Below are 26,516 nucleotides of genomic sequence, written 5' to 3'. Positions count from 1 at the left end.
ATGTGCACGTACACTTTTTAAAAGTTTATTTGAAATCTTGTTTATTTGAAAAAGTTTATTTGAAAAAAAATGTAATTTTGTACGCTGTAACGAAAAGAGTAACTTTGGATTTCCCGGGACAAAAAGGTGCAAGGTATTGTTCTTATACAGCGCCCATAAGACTTTTTTCTCAGGGACTTTTCCATTTGAGCTGTATTCTTCATAGAGTCGAAATGTTTCATTCTTTCGACGTAGTCACAATAGAAAGTTCCAATTAGGTACTCTACATGTGGGGAGAGGGGCGGAGCATCGTTTATGTGTCGCCACTCGCCTTTGTGAATGGCATCTCCAAAATGAATAAAATAATGAGGGAACAGAATGAGAACGCCAATGAACGTTAACAGACTTGCACAGGATGCTGAGCAACAAAGACATTGGAAGGTAATGTGTGCTCAGCAGACATATACAAGAGCAGCTGTAATGAATCCGGATGAAGTATCGGATAATATTGTTGAAGATCATCATTGTGGTGCGAGTTCGGTGACGTCACCACACTGTGTTGCTGCAAGAGAAAAGTTAAATTACCTCTAAGTTTTGCCGTACCTGCTCGATTGGAACAACTGCCGGAGTGAGGGGGGAGAGGGGACTGGGGGGGGGGGGTACAGGAGACTGGGGGCGGAGGAGACTGGGGGGGGGGGGATAGGAGACTGGAAGGGGGAGAGGAGACTGAAGGGGAAGGGGCGAGAGTTATATTGTGTCGATTACATCATTTATGCATCTGATAAATTACCAGTAACCATTTTGTAAAACTGAATGTGCAGAAACGAAATGAAGATGTCGAAATGTCACACACGTCCATGCCCGTGGGATTCCCATGGGTGACCCCACTAGTTATTATTATATTAGTATATTCTATTTCAATCATACTTCATTTGAAGTTTGAGTGAAATCCATACTTACTAATGTTTGGGTGATTTAGCGTCTTTATTATCGAAGCTTCATGCCAGACCTGCAAAAAAAAAAAATTATAAGAAAGAAGGAGAAAAGGGAAAGAGAAAATTATACAAATTGCTTCTTTAAGCTGGATTAAGGTTAAGTCACCCCATCCCAAAACTAGAGAGGTTCCAGGGAACCTGAACTCAAATGGTCTATATAAATATGGTGAGAATATGCACAATAGAACCACAAACTATATCGTTTATATGTGCTAAAAATATATGACAAAAATTGATTTTTCAATATGGCCGCACTGCCGCGCCCATTTTTGGGCGTACAACGCCCAAATGCAATCCCAAACTCGTTTATGTCTCAAAGATGCCGCATAACAAGTTTCATCAAATTCAATCGATATTTGTGACTTTTAGAGCGAAGACGTCGAATTGTTTCCAGATGACAGACAGACAGACAGACGACGGACGACAACACTGGGTGTCGACAAAAACCCAGCTGGACATAGCCCAGTTGAGTTAAAAACACAAGATTGTAACTCACACACAGAGACGCACAGCCTCAGGGGCCAAGAGCCAACAATGTATCACAGATAAAGGTTCTACCAGGAGAGTTCAGGGGTAAGTTAAACTGTGTTGCTCGTTCTACAGTTAATACCACTATCTCCATACAAACACAAACTTACGAATCTTGAATATCTCACAGATCTTGCCTTCTTCAAAAAATCCTGAAAGAGAAGACAAGAGATCGTATTATAACATCTCAGTTACAATGTGGGAAAATGAGTAAAACATACGATATTGGTGTGTGGTGATGTATAATTATTTTTCTGTTTATACTGAAGTCAACGTTGGAGATAAATGTAACAAAGGAACTACTTCACATACAACACAACAACAACATGCATTTTAAAGGCCATTTTCCCTGCTAGAGCGGGGGTTAGCCTTGCGGTCCCCATGACAATCTTCTCCATTTTGCCCTATTTTCTGCATCTCTCCTTGTTAACCCCCTTGCCCGCATTTCTTCTTCCACCATCTTTAGCCAAGTCTTTCTTGGTCTTCCCCGTCTTCTACTTCCTTCTACATTCATTTCCATCACTCTTCTCAACCAGTCACTTTCATCCTTCCTCAACACATGACCAAACCATCTCAACCTGTTCCTCTTCACAGCATCAATCACAGGCTCTATTCCCATCATCTTTCACAATTCATCATTTGTCTTCCTCTCTCTCAACGATACTCCGCACATCCGTCGAACCATTCGCATTTCCACCCTTTCCAACCTTCGTTGCTGCTCTACGTTCATTACCCATGTCTCGCTCCCATAAATCATAACACTTCTCACACATGCAGCATACACCTTTCCCTTCAGCTTCAACGACACTCCCCTCATCATCAGCACGCCACTCAATTCCCGAAACTTCTTCCATGCACATCTCACTCGAGCAACCGTTGCCGAGTCTGATCCACCTTCTCCATTCAGCATGTCTCCGAGATAGCAAAATGTTTTCACACCTTCCAGCTTCACGCCGTCTCCAAGATCCAACTCAACATTTCCTCCATCTGCAGCTCCCTCTGTGCACACCTTACATTTGAATGTAGCTGCCACACTGGTTAATGACCCTCTCAGACCACTACATTTTTGATGAACCCACTCAGCGCACATTGTACACTGAATGGAGTTCACTCCGACACCCTTCCTACACACAGCACAGGGCCACTTCCCAGTTCTTTCCACCTCACCACATGCTTTACCACTTGCCATCACCTTCGTCTTTCCGATATTCACCTTCAGACCTTTTGTCTCCATACATTCCTTCCACGTGTTCATCTTTTCCTTCAGTCCATCCATACTTTCCGCAATCAACACCAGATCATCTGCATACAACAACTCCCACGGTAAACCCTCCTTTACGTTCTGAGCCAGCACCTCCATCACAGCTACAAATAGTAGTGGACTTAGTACCGACCCCTGATGCACTCCCACCTTCACCTCAAACTCACCACTGTTCCCGTCCTTCATCCTTACAGCTGTGCACGCTCTTTCGTACATTGCCATCACTACTCTGATCAACCATTCCTCCACTCCTAACTTCCTCAATGCCCATGTCAATACTGTTGCGGATATGAGGATGGCATTTTTTTTATTGTGTTTATTGGATTGTGGTAAACTGCTGTGTACCATTGGTTGGATATGGCCCCTCTTGCCTCCAGAGTTGTATAAAGGAAAAAATGGCGTCTCGGTAATTAGTCCATAAGCATACACGTCAGCCAATCATAGAATGCCCCTGTTCGATAGCTTATATCTTATTATGTGTCTTAGGGTAAGGCTGTGTCTCCCATTAACTTAAATACTCCATTGTACCAAGTGAAATAAGAATAGGTCCCCTTTCATTTCATTTCGATGGCCAACTGCATTTTGGGCGGTTTTCTTCAACCACCATTGGCCACGAGGCCGGGTTGGGGAAGAAAGGCGTGTCTCCACCTCGTCATAGAGGGGAGGAGTGAGCCAGCCCCACTCGACCAACCATGAACAAGGGGTTTGGCTAGAGAGGGCGGAGGAAGAGCGATCGGGGAGGTTCGCAAAGGTTGAGGGGCGGGGCCTATATAACCCGCCAGCGGGGCGTTCCCCAAGGAGTTGAGTCCAAGGGAGGAGACGAGAGATAAGTCCAGGAGTTGAGACAAGGAGGGAGGAGACAAGAGCTGGGTCGTCAGAGAGTTGCGCTTTTACTGAGTCCAAAGAAAGAGCTGGGTCGCCAGAGCAGATGCGCTTTTACTGAGACAAGCAGCTCCGACCCGTGACTCCGCGCACACGACAGGCTCGGTGGCATCAGCGGCCGTCGAGGTCCAGCCCAACGTCCCGTGCGGGATCAAGCTCCAGCCAGCTCCATGCCGTCCTCCCCCCCTCCAGCCACACACCTCCTTCCAGCAATCCACTCTGCAATTCCCCGCGTGAGTCAGTGTCTTTGTTTGTTCTGTCCTGGGTAGTAAGTAAGCCTGTTAGATAAGCTAAAGATTTCACTGTGTCACCTGCGTCTCATGTCCCTGTAAATAAACGTGACTGCTTTCTTTTTGCTTATATGTGTGAATAATAATAAACCCAGTTACTCTTCTGTACGTCTTCTTCCTCTTTGCATTCGGTCGCTTTAGAGTTTTCCAGATTGAGCAGCTGTGGCGCGATACGGCCAAAGTTTGGGGTAAATCGGGTTTTAGTTAGGGGAATAACTGTTCGGCCGCGGTTACACCACCGCTCGGTCAAAATAACATCTAATCCGCGGTCCGTAACAAATTGGTAGTCAGGAGTTGGGATTCGAACCTGGGACTAAATTTATTTAGCCCAAATTTTGGACACCAATTGTGTTATTACAGTAACAAATTGGTGCCGGGGAGTGAGATACGAGGCCCGAAGCGCGCTTAACGCGCTCAAAATTACGAGCTGCTGAAAATTTGTGTTTTAAAGCAAAACGCGAATTTTGAAATCGCGCCATGGCTGGTTAAGGCGACGGGATGCCGGTGGGAGAGATAGACGGGGTGGAATCGACCGAGGACCTCGGGGAAATGTATATGGAGGATGTGGTTGAGGGGGTATCAGGTGCACAAAATGGCGCTCTCGCGCACGAGGTTTCAGGCGCGCAAAATGGCGCCTTTGCGCAAGCGGTTACAGCGGCACCAAATCTAGCCGTGCCCGTGACCGTAGCAGCGCCGCTGGGGGATTCGGACCTTTTGATGTTACAAATGGGGGCCCTTATGGACAGATTGGAAGCCAAAATGGGTGAGCAAATAACGAACGAAGCGAGGGCTCAGAGTGAGCAAATGGGGGCAATGAGGGACGAAATGGGGGGCAAAATGGGCGAAATGGGGGGCAAAATGGGAGAAATGGGGGAACGGCTAGAAGCTAAATTTGAGGGGTTAGACAACGGGATAAAAGAGGTAAAGAATGGGTTAACGGGGGTGGAAAATAGAATGGCTGCCCAGGACAATCAGTTAGAGGGGGTGAAAAATGGGTTAATGGGGTTAGAAAATAGGATGGAAGACAAATTGCGGGAAATAGGGGAGCAATCCGCCCGGGAAATCGAACAGATGGGGAACCAGATGGAGGAGGTGAAAGAGGAGATACGACGAGGTGTAAGTGAGGAGGTCTCGGGGGTACGCGAGGAGGTAAAGCGAGACGAAAAGCGTATAGAGAAAGAGGTGAGAAATGGAACGGCTAGGTTACAAGGGGGAATAGAAGATCTGACGGAGGAGGTGGAACAGCTGACGGAGGGACAAAAAGAACTAACGGAGCAGGTTCAAAGGAACACTGCGGTACTAGGAGGGTTAAAGGCGACACAAAAAGAAATCAAAAATGACTTGATAGCGACACAGAGGCAATGTCAGATAGTACGTGAGGGACTGACAACGAGGTTGGACGAGGTGACAGAGATAATGGAGACGAAGGACCGGCAGGTGAGGACGCACATAGAGACGGTCAAAATAGCCTTAGAGGACGAACTTGAGGAGACGCACCGGGAAATAAAAGAGGTGAAGCAAAAATTAGAGGAAGTGGAAGAAGAGGTGAGTGAAATTAAGAAGAGACGGACAGAAACTAAGAAAGAAATACAGGAGGAGGTGATGGAATATGTACAAGGTCGGTGCTCAACTCATAATGTTGTGCTCACTAACCAAATAAAGAGTTTGCAGGTGGCGAAGGAGGTGCGGAGACGAGGTGCCAAGGTGAGTGGCGATATACGAGAAAATGTACATGATGTGAGGGGAGCTTCAGTCGGCTTGGGGGTTGATGTGGACCCGGGTGTTCGTGAGAGGCCGTTGGTGAAGTGTGCGACAGGTCTGGTGTGCGAAAAAAGAAGTGTGCGAGAATGTCCGACTCTGGGGTGTGTGAGGAAAAAGTGCGCGCCAAGGAGTGAGTGTGCTGTCGAGAGTGAGTCGGTCGTAGCGCGTGTGCGAGGGAGCACATGGAAGCGCGGTGTGGTGAGTGTTACGGAGGAAGTAACGAGAGAGTGTGCGCAAGAGGATGCGCGAGAAAGGTGTGTAACGGACGGGTGCATGAGGAAAGAGTGCGCTGTCAAAAGTAAGGGAGAATGCACATTGCACACCTGTGGTGAGTGTTACAGAGGATGTAACGAGGAAGTGTATGCCTGTGGTGAGTGTTACGGAGGAAGTAACGAGAGAGTGTGCGCAAGAGGATGCGCGAGAAAGGTGTGTAACGGACGGGTGCATGAGGAAAGAGTGCGCTGTCAAAAGTAAGGGAGAATGCACACCTGTGGTGAGTGTTACAGAGGATGTAACGAGAAAGTGTACGCCTGTGGTGAGTGTTACGGCGGAAGTAACGGGAGAGTGTGCGCAAGAGGATGCGCGAGAAAGGTGTGTAACGGACAGGTGCATGAGGAAAGAGTGCGCTGTCGAGAGTAAGGGTGAGTGCGCTGTCAAGAGTGGTGGTGAGAGTAGTAAGAGTGACACAGAGCGTGAGTTGGTTGTGACAGGTGAGAGAGGATGTACACCTGGCATGGAAGGATGCACACCTGGAATGGTAGAGCGTGTGTGGGAATGCACACTTGAGTTTGTCGTGAGGCACGTGGTTGGGAGTGCGAGTGAGAGCACACCTGTGATTGTCACGGAGGAGGTGACCGAGAAGGGGGCGCGAAGAGGTGTGTTGGTGAGGTGTGCGAACAACGAGTGGGTGCAAAGGTGTGAGGTGGTCAGGTGTGTGACCAAGTCTGTGAGTGTAATGAGTGTACCTGGGTGTGTAAGAGAAGGTGCAATGACCAAGAGCAGGGAGACGGCTGGATGTATGAGCAAGAAAGGGGTAGCGTATGCGTGTAAGCATGCAGGTGAGGCATCGACGGTAACCGGGTTAGCGGTTAGAGCGACTTATAGCCGAATCGGGCCCTCGGTGCGCGTCGGACAGCTTCGCGTGCCGCGAGGACCAGCGGGGATCCGAACCACAGCGGGTTCGAAAGGACCGCCGTACGTGATCCAGGCTGGTCCGCGTTTGGAACGGCCGCGTCCGTGCTGCACTAGGCGGAGCGGGCAGCCCGATAGGAAGGGTCGTCATGGACGACCCCTTTTTGTTAAGGCATTCCGGCAGGTCGAGATCGGGCCCTGGGATGGCTCCGTGCCGAGGTGGTGCGTGGGATCTCGGCCCGGGTAAACCTCCTTCCCTTCACCGTGTCGGACGCATCCAGCCGCCAGCACCAAACAACCCGCATTTATTGCTCGGCTTTACGAAGCCGAGCTTTAGAAGTGAATTGGCGCACCGAGAGGCATTAGTAAGTAGACGGGTGATGAGGTTAGTATTTTGGACCCGAAATTATAAAAACAAAATTTGATGATTGGCAAAGGATTGTCAGAGTGATGATTGGTAATGGTACAGTGATTGGCAGATGATTGGCAAATTTTTGATTTGTTGGATTTGGACAAGCAAAATTTATAGTGGGACCTCCCCGCTGTGGTGGGATGGCAACTCTGTCATCCCTCACACCACAGGGGGGGCAAAGGAGCACTCGTTTTATGGGGTTGATGGCAGTGAAAACTAGCCCGGGAGGGTTAGGATATATCGTGTGTAGGGATCTAGCGAAGATGACATTAGGTAACGTTAAGATTAGTTAGTGACTGATACCTGTAGTGGGGACGCAGGTAGCTTAGTGTGGATGATAATGACGTGGTATGTGCTTAGTTTAAAGGGAAGACGGGGAGCACTAAGTTAGCAGGGCAACAGGTAGTTCAGATGATGCCGTGTGAGTGTTGGAGGTGTATTCAAGTGTATTGAGCAGTGTGTGAGGATTGAACAGGTGTGCAACTGGACAGGTGGATGGAGCAGTGTTTGAGTGATGGTGATGGTGATGTGTGTTGTATTGACCAAATGGTCCAGGAAGGAAGGAGGGTGCAGGTGGCACCAGGTGAGAGTGCACAGGTGTGCACCAACAGGTGTGTGGAATACATGGAGTGTGGAGTATATGGAGTATTGGAATGGATGGTCGTGGAGTGAGTATGGTGGAAACTGAGGTGGAGTGGATGGTACGAAGGTGTGAATGGGGGAAGAGTGGACCCCCATCACGGATACCCGGGGCGGGTAGTGTAAGTGTTAGGTAGAGGGTATAGGTAAATTGTGGTTGGATATTGGCATCTGTGGTGCGGGTGGGAGAATGGTGATTGGATGGGTGCATTAGTGTTGTGGAAATGGCTGGGCGTGTAGCCTGTTAGTGTGTGTAGTTGGTTTGGGCACTCCACCACTGTGAGGATGTCGGCCAGGTGAGGCCGCAGGTGGGCTCTGGGAGCCGGTAGAGTTGTTGTGGATGGGGCCTGAGGATCCGGAGGACGGACCCGGGTAGCCCAGTGCCAGAACCGAGTGGGGTGACAGAGCCAGGAGGGGCCTTCCCCAGTTAGTTAGGTTAGGGTGAGGAGCTAGGTAAGCTCGGGTGGCAACTGCAGTGGTGGAGGTGTGCAGGTGGGTAGACCTGCTGGGAGAGCTACACGTCACAGCCCAGAAATTGTGCAAGGGCACCGGGAGATGAATCGGGGGGAGTGAGACCCCAAATTGAGAAGCACCACAGTTTGGTCAATGGGAATTGGTTTTTAGAACCCATAGTGTAAGTTGGCCAATGGATTGGCAGGGAAAGACCCAAGGTAGTGTAAAGTGTGTTAAAATCATTTAGAGGATAGTTAGGATTGAAGTCTCCTCGCACCATCTACATCCACTAACCTGAGGTGACAGGTACCTCCACACCATGCCATGTTTTGATTTTTTTTTTTATGTGCAAATGTTTTGGATTGTGAGACGCATCATTACGTGGGTGTGACATTGTGTTTGTTGTTCCATCTCTTCCTCCTTATGAGGATTGATGACGAATTGGGTGATGGCAAATTTTGAAGTAGAGGGATTGTGGAGACGAATTTGGTATAAGGGAAATAAGGGGAGACGTGACAGTAGCGACGAATTTGTAAATGTGTAGATTTTGTAAATATGGGGTAAGGGCAAGGGTAATGTAGGTGACGGGAGGGGTGACGTACGGTAGGGACGAGCTTTCTCATTTCGCTCTCCGTACGCATTTCGCCTTGCATTGCCTTATTGATGTGTACCCTTGTGACCTTACCCCTCGCTCATTTGTCTTCCCCCTTTTGTCTCCCACATGACCTGTGCGCCATTGGGCGCCGAGGGGAGCGTGCGTGAGTCGGCCATTGTGCGCCGAAATTCCCAGAACCAGCTGTCTGCATCGATGCACCACATTATGGACCACATGTCTGTGGCCGAGCACCACTTATGGACCCCATGGGTTGGGGCATGGCCCCTCTGCTGGAACCGGCCATGAGGGCCAGAAATCTTGCTGGCGGACCTTGATCACAGGGCAGCGATGCCCCACAGGTGAAGCACACTAGTCGGCCCTGTGGGCCATAAATAAAATAAAATAAAAAGGACACATTGGGTGCATTTTTCAGTTCAAATAGGCCGCCAGTAAGAAAAGCAAAGAAAATGACAACTGGAAGAAATAATAATAGCCAGCAGAGGGAGCCGAAGAGCAAGAGACCACCTACAGGGTTAGGGGTTGTTGATTTATTTTTATTATTGAACATTCATGAACACTGATGAACAATGGTGACTGCACCGATTGGTGCTTGGGGGTGTATTGGAGCGTTTTGGGTGCTTTCATGGTGCATTGATGCAGAGCAGACTGTCTCCTCCCCAGAAAGACCAATTACAGGTCCTGGGTTAGTCTTGTAAATAAAAGTAGCGTCAAGTGTAAATAATGCTCCCCACCGTCAATGTATAGTTTGAAGACCATTCCGCAATTCGGTTAACTGTGGGCGTAAGTCTGTTAGGCAGGGTGCAATGGAGCAGCGGGACAGATTTATTTATGTTTTAAAACTGTCGCACTCAGGGTCAGGTTAAAAGTAGAGGGAACTACACCTACGTGTCACACTGAATTAAAGTTATAGGCCCGGGACGTGCCTAAGAGGAGGAGGGTGCAGTGTTGCGGATATGAGGATGGCATTTTTTTTATTGTGTGTATTGGATTGTGGTAAACTGCTGTGTACCATTGGTTGGATATGGCCCCTCTTGCCTCCAGAGTTGTATGAAGGAAAAAAGGGCGTCTCGGTAATTAGTCCATAAGCATACACGTCAGCCAATCATAGAATGCCCCTGTTTGATAGCTTATATCTTATTATGTGTCTTAGGGTAAGGCTGTGTCTCCCATTAACTTAAATACTCCATTGTACCAAGTGAAATAAGAATAGGTCCCCTTTCATTTCATTTCGATGGCCAACTGCATTTTGGGCGGTTTTCTTCAACCACCATTGGCCACGAGGCCGGGTTGGGGAAGAAAGGCGTGTCGCCACCTCGTCATAGAGGGGAGGAGTGAGCCAGCCCCACTCGACCAACCATGAACAAGGGGTTTGGCTAGAGAGGGCGGAGGAAGAGCGATTGGGGAGGTTCGCAAAGGTTGAGGGGCGGGGCCTATATAACCCGCCGGCGGGGCGTTCCCCAAGGAGTCGAGTCCAAGGGAGGAGACAAGAGATAAGTCCAGGAGTTGAGACAAGGAGGGAGGAGACAAGAGCTGGGTCGTCAGAGAGTTGCGCTTTTACTGAGTCCAAAGAAAGAGCTGGGTCGTCAGCGAGTTGCGCTTTTACTGAGTCCAAAGAAAGAGCTGGGTCGCCAGAGCAGATGCGCTTTTACTGAGACAAGCAGCTCCGACCCGTGACTCCGCGCACACGACAGGCTCGGTGGCATCAGCGGCCGTCGAGGTCCAGCCCGACGTCCCGTGCGGGATCAAGCTCCAGCCAGCTCCGTGCCGTCCTCCCCCCCTCCAGCCACACACCTCCTTCCAGCAATCCACTCTGCAATTCCCCGCGTGAGTCAGTGTCTTTGTTTGTTCTGTCCTGGGTAGTAAGTAAGCCTGTTAGATAAGCTAAAGATTTCACTGTGTCACCTGTGTCTCATGTCCCTGTAAATAAACGTGACTGCTTTCCTTTTGCTTATATGTGTGAATAATAATAAACCCAGTTACTCTTCTGTACGTCTTCTTCCTCTTTGCATTCGGTCACTTTAGAGTTTTCCAGATTGAGCAGCTGTGGCGCGATACGGCCAAAGTTTGGGGTAAATCCGGTTTTAGTTAGGGGAATAACTGTTCGGCCGCGGTTACACCACCGCTCGGTCAAAATAACATCTAATCCGCGGTCCGTAACAATACTTTGCGTGGAACCCGATCGAATGCTTTCTCCAGATCAACAAACTTCTTCCTCTTCTCCATGTACTTCTCCTGCAACTGCCTCACAATGAAAAGCGCGTCTGTCGTTCCTCTTCCTGGCATAAATCCAAACTGCATTTCGTCGATCTTCACTTTCTTCCTTATCCTCCTCTCCAACACCCTTTCCAATACCTTCATTCCATGCTCCAATAACTATCGCTCGGTACGAGCCACACTCCAGAGGGTCACCTTTCCCCTTGTATAGAGGGACGAGGGTACTCAGTTCCCAATCCACTGGAATGCGGCCTTCTTTCACCACCAGATTACAGATCTCTGTCATTCTCTTCACACCCCAACTTCCTGCTGCCTTCAACATATCTCCCACAACTCCCGTCGGCCCTCCCGCTTTTCTACCCTTCATTGCTTTTATCGCTTCCTCAACTTCCTTCTCAGTTATCTTCTCTGCTGGTCCTAAAACTGGGTTACTCTCTATGTTGCCATCCCATTCATTCTCTGTATTCAACAGCATTTCCATATATCTTTTCCATCTTCCTTTAATTCCATCTGGGTCGACAACGATTTGTCCCACTTCATCCTTCAAGCAGCTCACCCCCATCACATCACACCTCTCTTTCGCTATCTGCTTTGCAATCCTGAATACCGCTCTCGGTTTAAACATATTTAAATAAATATTTAAACAAAACCATGAAAACAATCCGGGAAAAGTCTCCAAGTGAGAACGTGGATTTGACAAAGCAGGAGCAGAGGTGAACTTCACATAGACGGTAGATAAAAGGGGAATGGTTAAACCATCACATCAACACACCAGAAGTGAATCTAGTCGAGTGGTAGGAATTGGAAGAAGGACAAAACATTGAGGTACAAGGGATGAGGGAGTAGAAGGGGAAGGGGGGCAATGATGGGCATTAAAGTGTTAATTGGGTAAAAAAAGAAAAGAAAAGCAATGGTAGGAATGAAGAAGCCCCCTCAACTTTGCATCAGGGGGGTTTTCCCCATTATCTTTGGTGAGATTTCTGACCTCTCCTCTCACAGATTACACATTATTTGTACATTGTAATCACATAGTCACGTGAAAAAGTAAGTCACCCCATGTAAAGTTTTGACTTTCAACATATTTCGACATACAGCTATTTGATCTTCATTTCAACAATATTGATGGATAGAGGTGATATAATACAACAAATATCATGAAACGTTTACATTTTGTAGTCCATTGTATAATTTAAATAAACATAAATGCAAATTTCGCATGTGGAAAAAGTAAGTACACCCCTACATTTATCACTACTTCAAACACCTAAAATTAGAATCAGGTGCACTAGCTCAGGTGTAAATGATTAGAACATCGTTAGAGAGGCTCTTGGAGGAACCTGTCTTATTTAAACCTCAGCCATTTAGTTTGGTTTGCTCTTTGTTGTTGAGGTGTGTGGCGTCACCATGAATAGATCAAAAGAGCTCTCTGAGGCCTTCAGAAAGAAGGTTATAGATGCCTACGAGTCTGGGAAGGGATTTAAAAAGATCTCCAAACAATTTGAAATCAATCATTCGACTGTCCGGAAGATCATCTACAAGTGGAGAAGATTCCAAACAACTGTCAACTTGTTCAGGCCAGGCCGCACCAGCAAGTTCAGCCTGAGAGCAGACCGCAAGATGCTGAAAGAAGGCTCTAAAAACCCCAGAATGTCATCACGGGACCTACAGGTAGCTCTTGCCACTGTTGATGTCAAAGTGCACGAGTCTACCATTAGAAAGAGGCTGCACAAATTTGATCGACATGGGAGGTGTGACAGGAGGAAACCTTAGCTGTCCAGAAAGAACATCAGGGCAAGACTAAAGTTTGCCAATGAACACCTCGGCAAAGATCAGCACTTCTGGAACAATGTGCTCTGGACAGAGGAGTCAAAGGTAGAGCTATTTAGCCACAGTACCAGAAGACATGTTTGGCGAAAACCAAAGACAGCATTTGACCACAAGAACCTGATACCAACTGTAAAGCATGGTGGTGGAAATATTATGGTTTGGGGCAGCTTTGCTGCATCAGGGCCTGGGCAGCTCACCATCATAGAATCCACAATGAATTCTTCATTGTACCAGAGGGGGCTTGAGGATAATGTGAGGCCATCTGTCGGAAAGTTGAAGCTCAACCGAAGGTGGACCTTGCAACATGACAATGACCCTAAACATACCAGTAAATCCAACAAGGAATGGCTGAAAAGAAAGAAATGGAGGGTTCTGGAATGGCCAAGTCAAAGCCCGGATCTAAATCCCATCGAGATGTTGTGGGGGGATTTGAAACGAGCTGTGCATGCAAGAAACCCCTCAAACATCGCACAGCTGAAAGAATTCTGCATGGAGTTGTGGGCAAAAATTTCTCCCAGTCAGTCAGAGACTGGTAGACAGTTATAAGAAACGCCTACTTGAGGTTGTTTCTGCCAAAGGGGGCAATACCACCTATTAGAGCCAAGGGTGTACTTACTTTTTCCACATGCGAAATTTGCATTTATGTTTATTTAAATTATACAATGGACTACAAAATGTAAATGTTTCATGATATTTGTTATATTATGTCACCTTTATCTGTCAATATTGTTGAAATGAAGATCAAATAGCTGTATGTTGAAATATGTTGAAAAAGTCAAAACTTTACATGGGGTGTACTTACTTTTTCACGTGACTGTATATGGTGTAATATTCTTCGGGTGATGTGGGGCCAGCAAGTCAAAAGAAAATCATCGTTCATCTCATCAGAAATAGAGAAGATACTGTTATGGTTTTTCGAACCTTCACTTTGTAAATTTTAGTAAATGTTCCCTTATAAATGATCCCCTGTAAATATCCCTCTTATTTGGCTTTATTATAGATCGCACCCTAGTTAATCCATGTACAACACGTAGAGCACCATAGGACCTCTCTGTAGTTATCTCATTATTTTGTGTTTTAGTTAAGGATCTGTTCCCAATAGTTGAATCTGCATTGCATTAATCAAATAAGATAGGCCACTTCAATTTCCCCAATCATCTCCCGCTCTTCAAAGTGCAGTAGCAGTAGGGCAGCGTTCACTGCCCCTTGTCTTGGTTCGTTTGATGGCCCCAAGCCGCCATTGAACATGCTGTCTCAGGCCGAGGAAAAAGGGGGCGGGATACAAGAACAAGGTGTGGCACGTCAACTCACCATCAGAGGTGGAGCCAGCGAGCCCTCACCGGCCAACCGGGGCCGAGGTGAGCCGACCGGTAGGCGTGTCATCGGAGCCGGCGGCTGGATACGAGAACGCCCTATAAAAGCGGCTACGAGGGACTGCTTCACCAGAGGAGAGATGAGTGCATCAGCAGATGAGTGAGAGGAGAGATGAGTGCGAAGGTCCGAAGTGCAAGGTACCAGAGGAGAACACGCTGAATCGTAAGGCAGGAGAGTGGGTCCGTGGACAACGACAATATCGCCATATATTCACATTGGCCGACCGCGTGAAACCATACGTGCAGCTGCCGCCGGGTTTCGCCTCAAGCCCGGATCGTGGACCGGAGCGAACCTCGACGCTGTGCATTTGCCCGGACCTTCCTGCCCTGCAATCAGCTTGGACCTTCTCCTCCTTCCAGCCATTCCTTCCTGCCAGTCCCTATTCGTGTGAGTCTGTTTGTTCTGTTTGGGGCGTATGATAATATAAGACTGTTTTAAGGCTACCCTGTGTACCTGCTTCTTCCTCTCCTTGTAAATGCCTTTCTTTCGTTTCCTCTTCATTTCGTGTACATAATTAATAAATATTTGCTGTTCCTTTACTTTGGTTTCTTCTTCCCCCGATCGCTTTAGTCCCTTCCCAATTGAGTACCTGTGGCACGATTTGGCCAACCGCTATAATCGGGTTAGTCTATTTGCCAACGGCTCAGATCATGGATTGCTAAACCACTCGGCAATTACCATCACATCCGCAGTTCGAGCAGGGACTAATTTCCCTGCTTTTCGGAGAGATTGGTGAAGGTATTTGGGAAATCCTTGACCAATCACCCTGGCCAATCTCATCCCGCAAAGGAGCGGGATAGTTCCAGGACTCGGACGGCCAGCTTAAAAGACGAGGGGATTAAACCCCCCCTCGGTAAGGGGAGCGCCATAACCGAGATCCGTAACAATTGGTGTCAGGCGTGGGATTGTACCCGAACCAAATTTTAACCCATCTTAAAAATTTGGTCAAAATTAGGAGCGGCCGAAATTTTGTTTAACATCCAAATTAAATCGTGCCATGGATGATCAAGGCGATCGGGTGCCGGTAGGGGAGAATGAGGAGGTAGAGGCGACCCAGGACCCCAGGGAGGAGATGGGGGAGATAGAGGAGGAGGTTGAAGGCGCGGTAGCGGGGGTTGCAGGCGCACAAAATGGCGCCTCGCACATGGTCGCGGCGGCCGAGCCCACGGCTCTGATGGACTGGGGCCTATTCATGGTGCAAATGAGGGCCTTCATGGTCAAAACGGAGGAAGGCCTGAAAAGAAATGAGGGAATGGAAAACAGAATGAGGGCTGATAGTGAGCGATTGGGAGGCCAAATTGGAGCAATGAGGGACGAAGCAAGGGGTACCAGTGACCAAATTGGGAAGTTAGACAGCAAATTTGAGGGATTAGAAAACCAAATTGGGGTATTGAGAAATGATATGGGAAGCCAAATTGGGGGAGTAAGGAAAGAGATGGGAGAAATGAGGGCTGATAGTGAGGGAATGGAAAGTAGAATGGGGGAGCGATTAGAAAGCCGAATTGGGGGGCTCGAAGGCAAATTAGGGGGCCAATTGAAGGACGTGGGTAAACAAATTGGGGAAATGAAGGATGGGTTAACGGGGTTGGAAAATAGAATGGCCACCCAGGAGAACCAAACGGAAGGGGTGAAGAATGGGTTAACGGGGCTAGAAATTAAACAGATGGGGGATCAAATAGAGGAGGTAAAAAACGGGTTGGAAGTAAATTGGATGCCCAAAGGAATGATTTGGAGCAGATGAGGGCGGCATGTACCAGAGAGATGGGAGAGAGGGGGGAGGATATAAGGCGCGGAGTGGGCGAAGAGGTCGCAGGAGTACGCGACGAGGTGAGGTGGGGTGAGGAGCGCATGGAGAAAGAGGTGAGGAACAGCACGGCTAGGTTACAGGGGGGCATAGAAGACCTGCCGCGAGGAGTAGAGCAGCTGACAGTGGGACAAAAGGCGTTAGGGGAGCAGGTGGAAAAGAACACAGCCGTAATAGGGGGGTTGAAAGCGACACAAAAAGAGATAAATAAGGAATTAATGGCGACCAGGAAAGAATGTCAGACGGTACATGAGGGACTGACAAAGAGGTTAGAGGAGGTGGTAGAGACAATGGAGACGAAAGAACGAGAAGTGAGGAAGCACATGGAGACGACCAAGGTAGCATTAGAGGAAGAAATTGAGGGGGCGCACCGGGAAATAAACGAGGTGAAGCAGAAGTTAGAGTAAGTGGAAGAGGGGGTAAGTGAAATTAAGAAGAGACGGAGGGAGACTAAGAAAGAGATAAAGGAGGAGGTGATGTAATTGGTGCAAGGTCTGTGCTCAAGTCATGATGATGTGCTTACTGACCAAATAAAGAGTTTACAGGTGGCGGAGGAGGAGCGAAGGAGAACAGGCGCCGAGGTGAGTGGTGATATGCTCGGAAATGTATATGGTGTGAGGGGAGATTCAGTGAGCTTGGGTGTTGGTCTCGACCCGGGCGTTCTTGAGAGGCTACTGGTGAGGTGTGCGACTGGTGCAGAGTGCGTGGAAAGAGGATGCGTGCAAGGATGTCCGACCATGGGGAGTGCGAGAGGTATTGGTGAGCAAGGGTGTGTGGGTATGGAGTGGGCAGCGGGTTGCTGAGGGGCGACCCAGGCATCGACACCGACAGGGGTAGTGTTCAGAGGGACGGGGGATGCATGAGAGCCCCCCGGGAATAGTGTACTGTGGGGGCCCGAACGGTTCGGTCCGCGCTATCCCCGCAAGGAGCGATGCATGGGGTCCGGCCTTCGGGTACCCACAAGGTCCCACTCGCGCCGTATGACGGTAAGAGTGATCTGAGGGCGTACCTGGCGCAGTTTGAATATGTATGTAGAGGCAACGGTTGGAATCCGGACGAAGGTGGAGTACACCTTGTGGGGGCACTGCGCGGCGCGGCGGCGGAGGTGCTGACGGCTTTACCACCGGGTGCTCTCACCCTGCCAGCCCTCCGCGCAGCCTTAATTAATCGTTTCGGCATTGAACAGCAAAGCAAGCTTGTTAAAGCTCAGCTTGCTCAGCAAAAACGCAAGCCCCAGGAGACCATCGGGGAACTTGCCCATGACATTCGCCGCGCAGTCGGGATTGCACACGCGGATATTGCGGCGGCCTCCCAGGAAAGCTTGGTGCTGGATCACTTTATCCAGGCTTTTCCGGATCCGGAGCTCCGACAACAGCTCGCCATGTGGCGCCCGCAGACCTTGAGCCAGGCGGCCGACGCTGCAGCCCGTTGGGAAGCAGCGAGGCCCCTGGCCCGGGGAGGCGAGCGCCACGCAGTGGCGGTGCGTCAGGTAGGGCCCGTGATGGGTGGCGGCCCCCCTAGGGGGCCCGCCCCCGAAAGGGGCCCTGACCTGGAGAGCATGGGCCGGAGGCTGGTGGACCGGCGTCTGGCGGGACCTGGACCATGGCAGGTGGCTCCGGCGGTGGCACCCGGTAGGCCACGACAAAGTACACCAATTCGGACATTCAGGGGGGGAAATTTGGAATTCCGGAGGCAGGCACCTTACCAGGTGAAGTGCTATAATTGTGCTCGGCTGGGTCACCATGCGTGGGAGTGTCGAGCTCCGCGCCGGGACGCTCTCTGGCAGTCGATGCCCTCAACTCCGCCCCGTATAGATCGGCCGAGCCGACCTCAGACACCCCCCCGCCAGGGCCCGGGAAACTAGAAGGTGCCGAGCATGCAGGGCGGTGTTCGGCAATTGGGGATGGTGGAGAGCCCTCATTGCCGTGACAGGTATTTCATTGTGGCCAAATTGGTACAGGTAGCCTCACAATTCGGTGCAAAATTGCCGGCGTAGGGGTAGACGCCGTAGTGGACACAGGAGCTAGCGCCACGATCATCAGCCCTGTGATCCTTAATTCGAGTGCAGACGGCTGGGATAAAATCCAGCGTCTGGAAAATCATAGTTTGCAGTTGGCTACCGGGGCAACGGCCCCGATCATAGGGCGTGGTTTTGTGACCCTCAAGTTGGGGTCGGTAAAGAGGGAGATAGAGGTTTGGGTGGCGGAGGTGTGCGACCCGTGCTTAATAGGGTTGGATTTGTTGACTGCCAGCGGTTGTAAAATCGGTTTGTGCCGGGGGATCCTGCAAGTGGGAGTGGAAGAGCTACCATTGGAGGGGGTGAGCACGGCCGAAAGGGCGGAGCTGGAGGCTCCTGAGGCCGTGACCATCCCTCCAAGGGCCGAGGCCATAGTGCCGGCCCGATGGTTAGCTCGCCCAACATGGCAGGAGTCCTGCGGCCTGGTAGAACCGGTGGCAGCGCAATCCATACCTGGCTTAATCGTGGGCCGCACCCTTGTAAAAACGGACGGGCCGGTGGTGGCCATCCAAGTAAATAATATTAGTACAGAACCACGCACTATAGTAAAGGGCACGAAGGTAGCTGGCTGCACCCCAGTTAAGGAAGTCGCGTCAGTGAGGGGCGAGAACGTCCAGCCGAGCCGGCCCCAGGGGGAGCCTTCAATAACTAGTAGGAATTGGCCCGATCCCATTTGCGAGATGGTAAATCGAAGTAGCGTAGAGTTGGAAGGTACCCAGAGGGAGGCCTTACACAAATTAATTGGATCCCATTTGGATATCTTCTCCCTGTTGCCCCGAGGATATTAGACGTACGGGCCTGGTGAAACATCAGATCCACACCGGTGAGGCCCGGACTATTCGTCAGCACGCCCGACGGCTCCCTTGGAGCAGGAGGGAGGAAGCTGACGAGCAGGTAGAAAAATGCTCGATGCAGGTGTCATCGAGCCCTCGGGAAGTCCCTGGATATCACCCGTTGTGCTGGTCAAAAAGAAAGATGGGACCACGCGTTTCTGCGTGGACTATCGCCAGCTAAACAACGCGACACTCAAGGACTCGTATCCCCTGCCAAGAATTGACGATACCCTCGATGCCGTTGCGGGCTCAAATTGGTTTTCAACCTTTGACCTCAAGAGTGGGTATTGGCAGGTGGAGATGGATAGGGCAGGGAAGGAGAAAACGGCATTTTCCACAGGTAAGGGGCTGTATCAGTACACTGTGATGCCGTTTGGTTTGTGTAACGCCCCCGCCACCTTTGAGAGATTAATGGAACATGTACTAGGCGGCATGCCATGGCAGTCCTGCCTGGTATACCTGGATGACGTCCTAGTACATGCCAAAACATTCCCCCAGGCTATAGCTAATTTGGACCAGGTGTTCGGGTGCCTCAGACAGGCAGGGTTGAAATTGAGCCCGAGCAAGTGCACTTTGTTTGCAAGAGAGGTGGCCTATCTAGGTCACCTTATCGGTTGCGAGGGGGTAAAAACAGACCCAGGCAAAATTACAGCGGTAGAGGAGTGGCCCGCACCACGTACCATCAAGGAGGTGCGGGGATTTTTGGGACTCTGCTCCTACTACCGGCGCTTTGTGGCGAAATTTGCAGAGTTGGCCCGGCCCCTTCACCGGCTTACAGAGAAGGGGACGCAATTTAATTGGACAAAGGAGTGCCAAGAGGCCTTCCTAAAATTGAAGGGGTGTTTGACATCCGCACCCATTCTAGCTTACCCCACTAGTGACGGGACCTTTACCCTGGACACGGATGCAAGCCAGGAAGGATTGGGTGCAGTTTTGTCGCAGACACAGGAAGGCGTGGAGAGAGTGATTGCTTGTTATAGTCGGGCCTTGAGTAGGCCCGAATGAAATTATTGCGTCACCCTCAAGGAACTATTGGCTATGCTGGCTGCCATGAACCATTTCCACCCGTACTTGTATGGGCGGAAATTTTTGGTTCGAACTGACCATTCCTCCTTGCAATGGCTCCTTCGGTTCAAGGAACCGGAGGGCCAAATTGCAAGGTGGTTGGAAAAGTTGCAGCAGTACGATTTTAATGTGACCCATAGGGCCGGGGAGGCCCATGGGAATGCTGATGCACTCTCTCGGCATCCTTGTCTAGGGGAAAACTGTAAATTTTGTGCGAGACACGAGGAGAGGGAGCAATTGGGCGATTCCGCCCCGATCCTCGTCGTCCGTGCAACCCAGGTGAGAGGGCCAATTTTGCCACTAACCGCAGACGAGGAATTTGGAACTTTGGCTTGGAGCACGGCCCAGCAGGAGGATCCCGTCCTGGGACCGGTGTACAAATGGGTTTGATTGGGACAGAGACCTAATGGGGAAGAGGTCACCCCCCTCGGGGCGCAAGCAAAGGCATATTGGGCTCAGTGGCAGACCCTGGAATTGAAGGATAACATCTTATATCGCAAGTGGGTGGAGGTTCCCTCTGAGAGAACTTCCTGGCTGGTGATAGTCCCTGACAAATTTAAGAACGTCATATTGCAACAGGTGCATGGTACCCGCGCCGGCGGCCATTTGGGCAGGACAAAGACAACATCTCGGGTCCGCCGGAGGTTCTATTGGGTTAATATGGGGCGCGATATCCAGGACTGGTGACGGAGATGCGACGCCTGTACTGCCAAATAGGGACCAGCACGGAGGATGAAGGCCCCCCTTCAATTACACCAGGTGGGGGCCCCCCTTGAGCGGGTGGCTATGGATATTCTAGGACCACTACCCCGCACCCGCCAGGGCAACAAATACATCCTCGTTGTAATGGACTATTTCACCAAGTGGCCGGAGGCCTACGCCCTCCCCAACCAAGAAGCCGGGGTGGTAGCGCAGGCCTTCGTGGAAGGATTTGGATGTCGGCATGGGATTCCACAGGAGCTGCACACTGATCAGGGACGAAATTTTGAAAGCCAATTACTAAAAGATGTGTGCAGACTCCTGTCAATTAGGAAAACCAGGACAACGCCCCTAAGATCCCAATCTGACGGGATGGTGGAAAGGTTCAATCGAACATTGGTCCAACAACTGGCCTTGTTCACCACCACCTGTCAGGATGACTGGGACGAACATCTCCCATACTTATTGATGGCCTACCGAACTAGCCAGCACGGGGCCACCGCATGCAGTCCAGCGCTACTCATGTATGGGCGGGAGTTGCGGGCTCCCGCCGACTTGCTATGCGGTCCCGTGCCAGACACCACAATTAGCCCACCGAGGGAGGGCTATGCACGTCACTTAGAGGAAGGCATGGAGAGGGTCCATGCCTTCGCTCGCCGCCAGCTCCAACTGGCGGGGGCCAAGATGAAGCGCAGGTACAACCAGCGGAGCCAGGGGAGCCAGTATGCTCCGGGGATGAAGATCCGGCTCTTCAATCCCCGGAGGCGGAAGGGTAGGTGCCCCAAACTCACCTCTGCCTGGCAAGGCCCGGGGGTCGTCCTGTCGCAAGTCTGTGACGTGGTCGTAAAGATCAAAATGGGGCCACGAGCCCTCCCTCGCATCGTCCATGCCGACCGGATAAGACCTCACACCGGCGAGCAGGCGCCCTCGTGGATTGCCTCGGCTTTAGATGCCGAGGTGAGACCCAGTACCTCTAATGAGGGGGGCTCATAGTGCCAGAGGACTGGGGGGGGAATGATAATGGGAGATGCCCGATGTGGAGGGATGGCAACTCTGCCATCCCTCCCATCCCGACAGGGCACATGAGCATTAGGTTATGGGGTGGCTGTGCAAACTAGCCCGGGAGGGTTAGGATAAAATGATAGGGATTTAGAAATGACTTCAGGAGACTGTAGATTTAAGTAGCGACATGTAACTGTAGAGGGGACGTAGCAGATTAGTGGATTATAATGACGTGGGTTGTGCATAGAATAAGGGATGACTGGGGAAGCACTAAGTTAGAGGGGAAACCAGGTAGCTAGACGATGCACTTGTTTGTAGTGAGTGATGAAATGAGGAATTGGTATGAAAGTGCACGGTAGTGCTGGTTATGAAATGAGGCAATGCTCGTGAACGATGTGTGTGTGTGAAAGTGAATGAGCAGAGCATTGTGGACATGTGAGTAATTGTGATTGTGCATTGAGTTGATTGTATTGCATTGAATGAACTCGGGCGTGCCCGTACTATATATATATATCTAAAATTATATCCCCCCCCCTCTATTTACATGAAATGGTTATCTAAAATTATATCCCCCCCCTCTATTTACATGAAATGGTTTGGTCCATTCGCAAAGCCAAAGCGAACGGCTTGCGAGTACGGTGACAATCCCCCCCCCCCCCCCCCCTCTATTTACATGAAATGGTTTGGTCCATTCGCAAAGCCAAAGCGAACGGCTTGCGAGTACGGTGACCATACCTTGGGAACCACTTGTCCGATTAATTTCAAACCTTGAAAAGGCACATCCTCGGGTCCCCAGCAATATACCTGGCAAGTTTCAAGTATATCGGACCGGTAGTTGTCGAGAAACAGCGGTCACAGACAAACACACACACACACACACACACAGACACACACACATACACACAGAGATTAGTGGAATTATAGATAGATGAGCCTGGGAGGAAAGGAGGGTGCAAGTGCCACCAGGTGTGCAGGTGACACCAGGTGTGTGGGCACAGGTGTGCAAGCGAAGCACAGGTGTATGGAGAGTGGTTGTGGGGAATAGCTAGTATGGAATAGATGGTCTGGAGTGAATGGAGCATGGAATAAATGCAGTATGGAATAGATGGAATGGAGTATGGAATGGATGGTGTGGAGTGAGTAGAGTGGAATACGTGGACTGGAGTGGTTGGTGCGAAAGGAGTGGATGGGGAAGATGGACCCCTTCACGAATACCCGGGGAGGGTAGTTTAAAAGTAGGTAGAGGGAGTCGGTAAATTGTGGTTGGATATTGGCATCTGTGGTGCGAGTAGTTGCACACAGTGTTGGATGGGTGCATTAGTGGAGTAAATTGGCTGGGCGTGTGGCCTGTTAGTGAGTGTGATTGGTTGAGCACTCCGCCACTGTTAGGATGTCGGCCAGGTGAGGCCGCAGGTAGGCTCTGGAAGCCAGTAGAGTTGTTCAATGGGGCCCGAGGATCCAGAGGACGGACCCGGGTAGCCCGACGCCAGAGAGGGCGGTAGTGGGGTGAGAGCGCCAAAGGGCCTTCCCCAGGTAGGTTAGGGTAAGGAGCAGGTAAGCTCAGAGACAACTCCAGCGGCGGAGGTGTGCAGATGAGCGGACCTGCTGGGAGCCCCACACGACCCAGCCCGGAAATTGTGCGAAGGCACAGGGTGAAGAATCGGGGGAGTGAGACCCCAAATTGGTGAGCACCACAGTTTGGTCAATGGGAGTTCGGTTCTTAGAACCACATAGTGTAAGACGGCCAATGGTTTGGCAGGGAAAGACCCCGGGTAGAGTAAAAGTGTTAAAGTCATTTCGAAGTATAGTTAGGATTGAAATCTCTTCGCACCATCTGCATCCACTCACCTGAGGTGATGACAGGACTCCACACCACTGATTTTTGCAGATGTTTGGTTGGATTGAAAGACGCATCATGGCGTAAGTGTGACATTGTGCTGTAATCCCGTCTCTTCCTCCTTAGGAGAGATTGATGAGGAATTGGAATTGGGGGCAAATTTGGATTAGAGGGATTGGTAATCAATTTGGATTAGGGGAGATATGGGGAAGACGAGACAGTAGTGACGAATTTGTAAATGTGTAGAATTTTGTGTAAATACGGGGTAAGGGCAAGGGTAGGGTAGGTGACAGGGGGGGTGACGTACAGTAGGGATGAGCTTTCTCTGCTCACTCCCATGCGCACCTCACCTTGCATTACCTTGTATTAATGTGTACCCTTGCGATCCTGCCCGATGCTTGCTTTGTCTTTCCTTCCCCACTCACGGCTTGTTCTTTTGGGTCCGGGGGGAGTGCGCAGGTAGCCGCAGTTGTGTGCCAGAACCGCCGCTGCACAGCCTGCCTGGACACCACCTTATGGACCACACGACTTGCGGCCTAGCACCACCATATGGACCACGGTTCTGTGGCTAAGCACCACACTTATGGACCCCCACGTGTTTGGGCCTGGCCCCTCTGCTGGGACCGGCCATGATGGCCAGAGAAAAGCTTGCTTGCGGACCATGGTGAGGTGGCCCCTATGCCATACAGGTGGACCACCCTTAGTTGGCCCCTGTTGGCCATAAATTTTAAAAAATGGACACGTTGTGTGCCTTTTTTTATTATCACAAATAGGCAGCAAGCCACAAGAACGACAACATCAAGAAACATCGGCCAGCAGAGCGGGAGGAACAAGAACAAGGTCATCAGTTTGTTTATTATTGAAATGTGATGACATGTGTGAAATGAGCACTGGATGGTGCTTTTCGTGCTTTTGGTGCTGATTGGTGCTTTATAGTGCTTTGTAATGCTCTTGTGCTCGGGGTGCACTGCAATATCAATTGAGCATCCCCGGGCATGTGGGTATGGTGTATCGGTACAGTGCAGTGCATGCTCCTTCCTCTTTCAAAAGATATTTTTGTTTCCCAAAATGACAGGTCCTGGGTTCGCATTGTAAATACCAATTAGTGTCTTGTAAATAATGCTCTCCACCGGCGAAATGTATAGTTTGAAGACCATTCCGTAATTTGGTTAGTCTGTGGGCATGAGTCTGTTAGGTAGGATGCAACGCAGCAGGGGGACATACTTAATTGTTTTAAAACTGTCACACTCAGGGTAAGGTTAATAGTAGAGGGTTACTACACCTGAGTGTCACATTAAGTTAAAGTTCTTTCGGGCCGGGATGGCCCTGGAGGAGAGACGGGTGCTGTGTTATGGTTTTTAGAACCTTCAGTTTGTAAATGTTAGTAAATGTTCCCTTACAAATGATCCCCTGTAAATATCCCCATTATTTGGCTTTATTAAAGATCGCACCCTAGTTATTCCATGTACAACACGTAGAGCACCATAGGACCTCTCTGTAGTTATCTCATTATTATGTGTTTTAGTTAAGGATCTGTTCCCAATAGTTGAATCTGTGTTGCATTAATCAAATAAGATAGGCCCCTTCAATTTCCCCAATCATCTCCCACTCTTCAAAGTTCAGTAGCAGTAGGGCAGCGTTCGCTGCCCATTGTCTTGGTTCGTTTGATGGCCCCAAGCCGTCATTGAACGGGCGGTCTCAGGCCGAGACCGGTCTCAGGCGGTCTCAGGTCTCAGGAGAGATTGGTGAAGGTATTTGGGAAATCCTTGACCAATCACCCTGGCCAATCTCATCCCGCAAAGGAGCGGGATAGTTCCAGGACTCGGACGGCCAGCTTAAAAGACGAGGAGACTAAACCCCCCCCCTCGGTAAGGGGAGCGCCGTAACCGAGAGCCGTAACAATACGTTCAGATGTCGGAGAATTTCCCGATCCCTTTGCCCTCATTCTTCTTCCATGTGTCTCTCCATCGTGTCCCTCTACCCTGCGATCTGTATTTTCCACCGTGTTCTGTTCTATGTTCGATCTCGCTTCCCACAAGCTGTTCCATTTCCCAGAAAGTGAAATGAAGACACAAGAAGTATATTACAAGCTTGTACCTCTTCTGCAGAGTTGACATTCTTTGCTTTGTAAATATATCCAGCATTTTCTTCTCCAATTGTGGAGATAACCTCCCACATCCGGACCTGAAACAAAGGCAGTGCAGTACATCTGAAATCAAATAGAAACAAAAAATAGCAATCAGAGATTGCAGACCCTCGCCAGAACGTCTTCTTAGTGGTTTTGAAGACTTTTGTGTTAAAACAAATATGGCAGCCGAACCACGTGACCGCCGACGCCATCAATTTTTTTTCTCCACCAATTTATCCCAAGATGATGCTGTAAGCAAGTTCATCTTGATCGGATGAAGTTTTGTAATTGTCGAATTATGACGTCATAATAGAGGCACCTATGACATCATCATCAACATATGTTATTACACATGGAATGTTCTTTACAATGAGCCATGTCTCAATCTTTTCTATGCAGCACTTTCGGAGATATAGAGGTGCAAAGTTCTTCGTTTTTCCAAGAAGTATCCCATACCACGTGACCGATGACGTCATCGTTATGATTACAAATTCTACAGGAGGAGGAGGAGCACCAATGGTGAAAATTTCCTGTCAATCTGACCAACGGTTGCAGAGAAAATTATATTTATTCTGTGCAGACAAACAGACAGACTAACCGACAGACAAACAAACAAACAAACAAGAAGACGTCATGCGTACCATGATGCTTGCAAAATCCGCCCTCCCCCACCCCTCCAAAAGTTTTCCATTGATACAGCAAATTGTCCATTTCATGAAGATTAAAATTTACAATCTTGATCAAAGCTCGGGTCAACAGGATGAAAAGT

General features: G+C 49.7%; 1 long non-coding RNA gene across 1 annotated transcript; it reads right to left on the bottom strand.

The window, feature by feature from the left end:
* Positions 1 to 933: 933 nt before the first annotated feature.
* LOC144891135 (uncharacterized) lies at positions 934 to 25,824 on the bottom strand. Its single transcript, XR_013622729.1, has 3 exons — positions 25,717 to 25,824; positions 1,613 to 1,654; positions 934 to 988 (listed from the first exon to the last, which is right to left on the bottom strand). It is a non-coding gene; the product is annotated as an uncharacterized LOC144891135 (long non-coding RNA).
* Between the last annotated feature and the right edge of the window lie 692 nt (positions 25,825 to 26,516).

This window comes from Myxine glutinosa, chromosome 3 (genome assembly GCF_964187855.1).
Source record: "Myxine glutinosa chromosome 3, kmMyxGlut1.1, whole genome shotgun sequence".
NCBI lineage: Eukaryota > Metazoa > Chordata > Myxini > Myxiniformes > Myxinidae > Myxine > Myxine glutinosa.
This window is presented reverse-complemented; position numbering and strand designations above follow the sequence as displayed.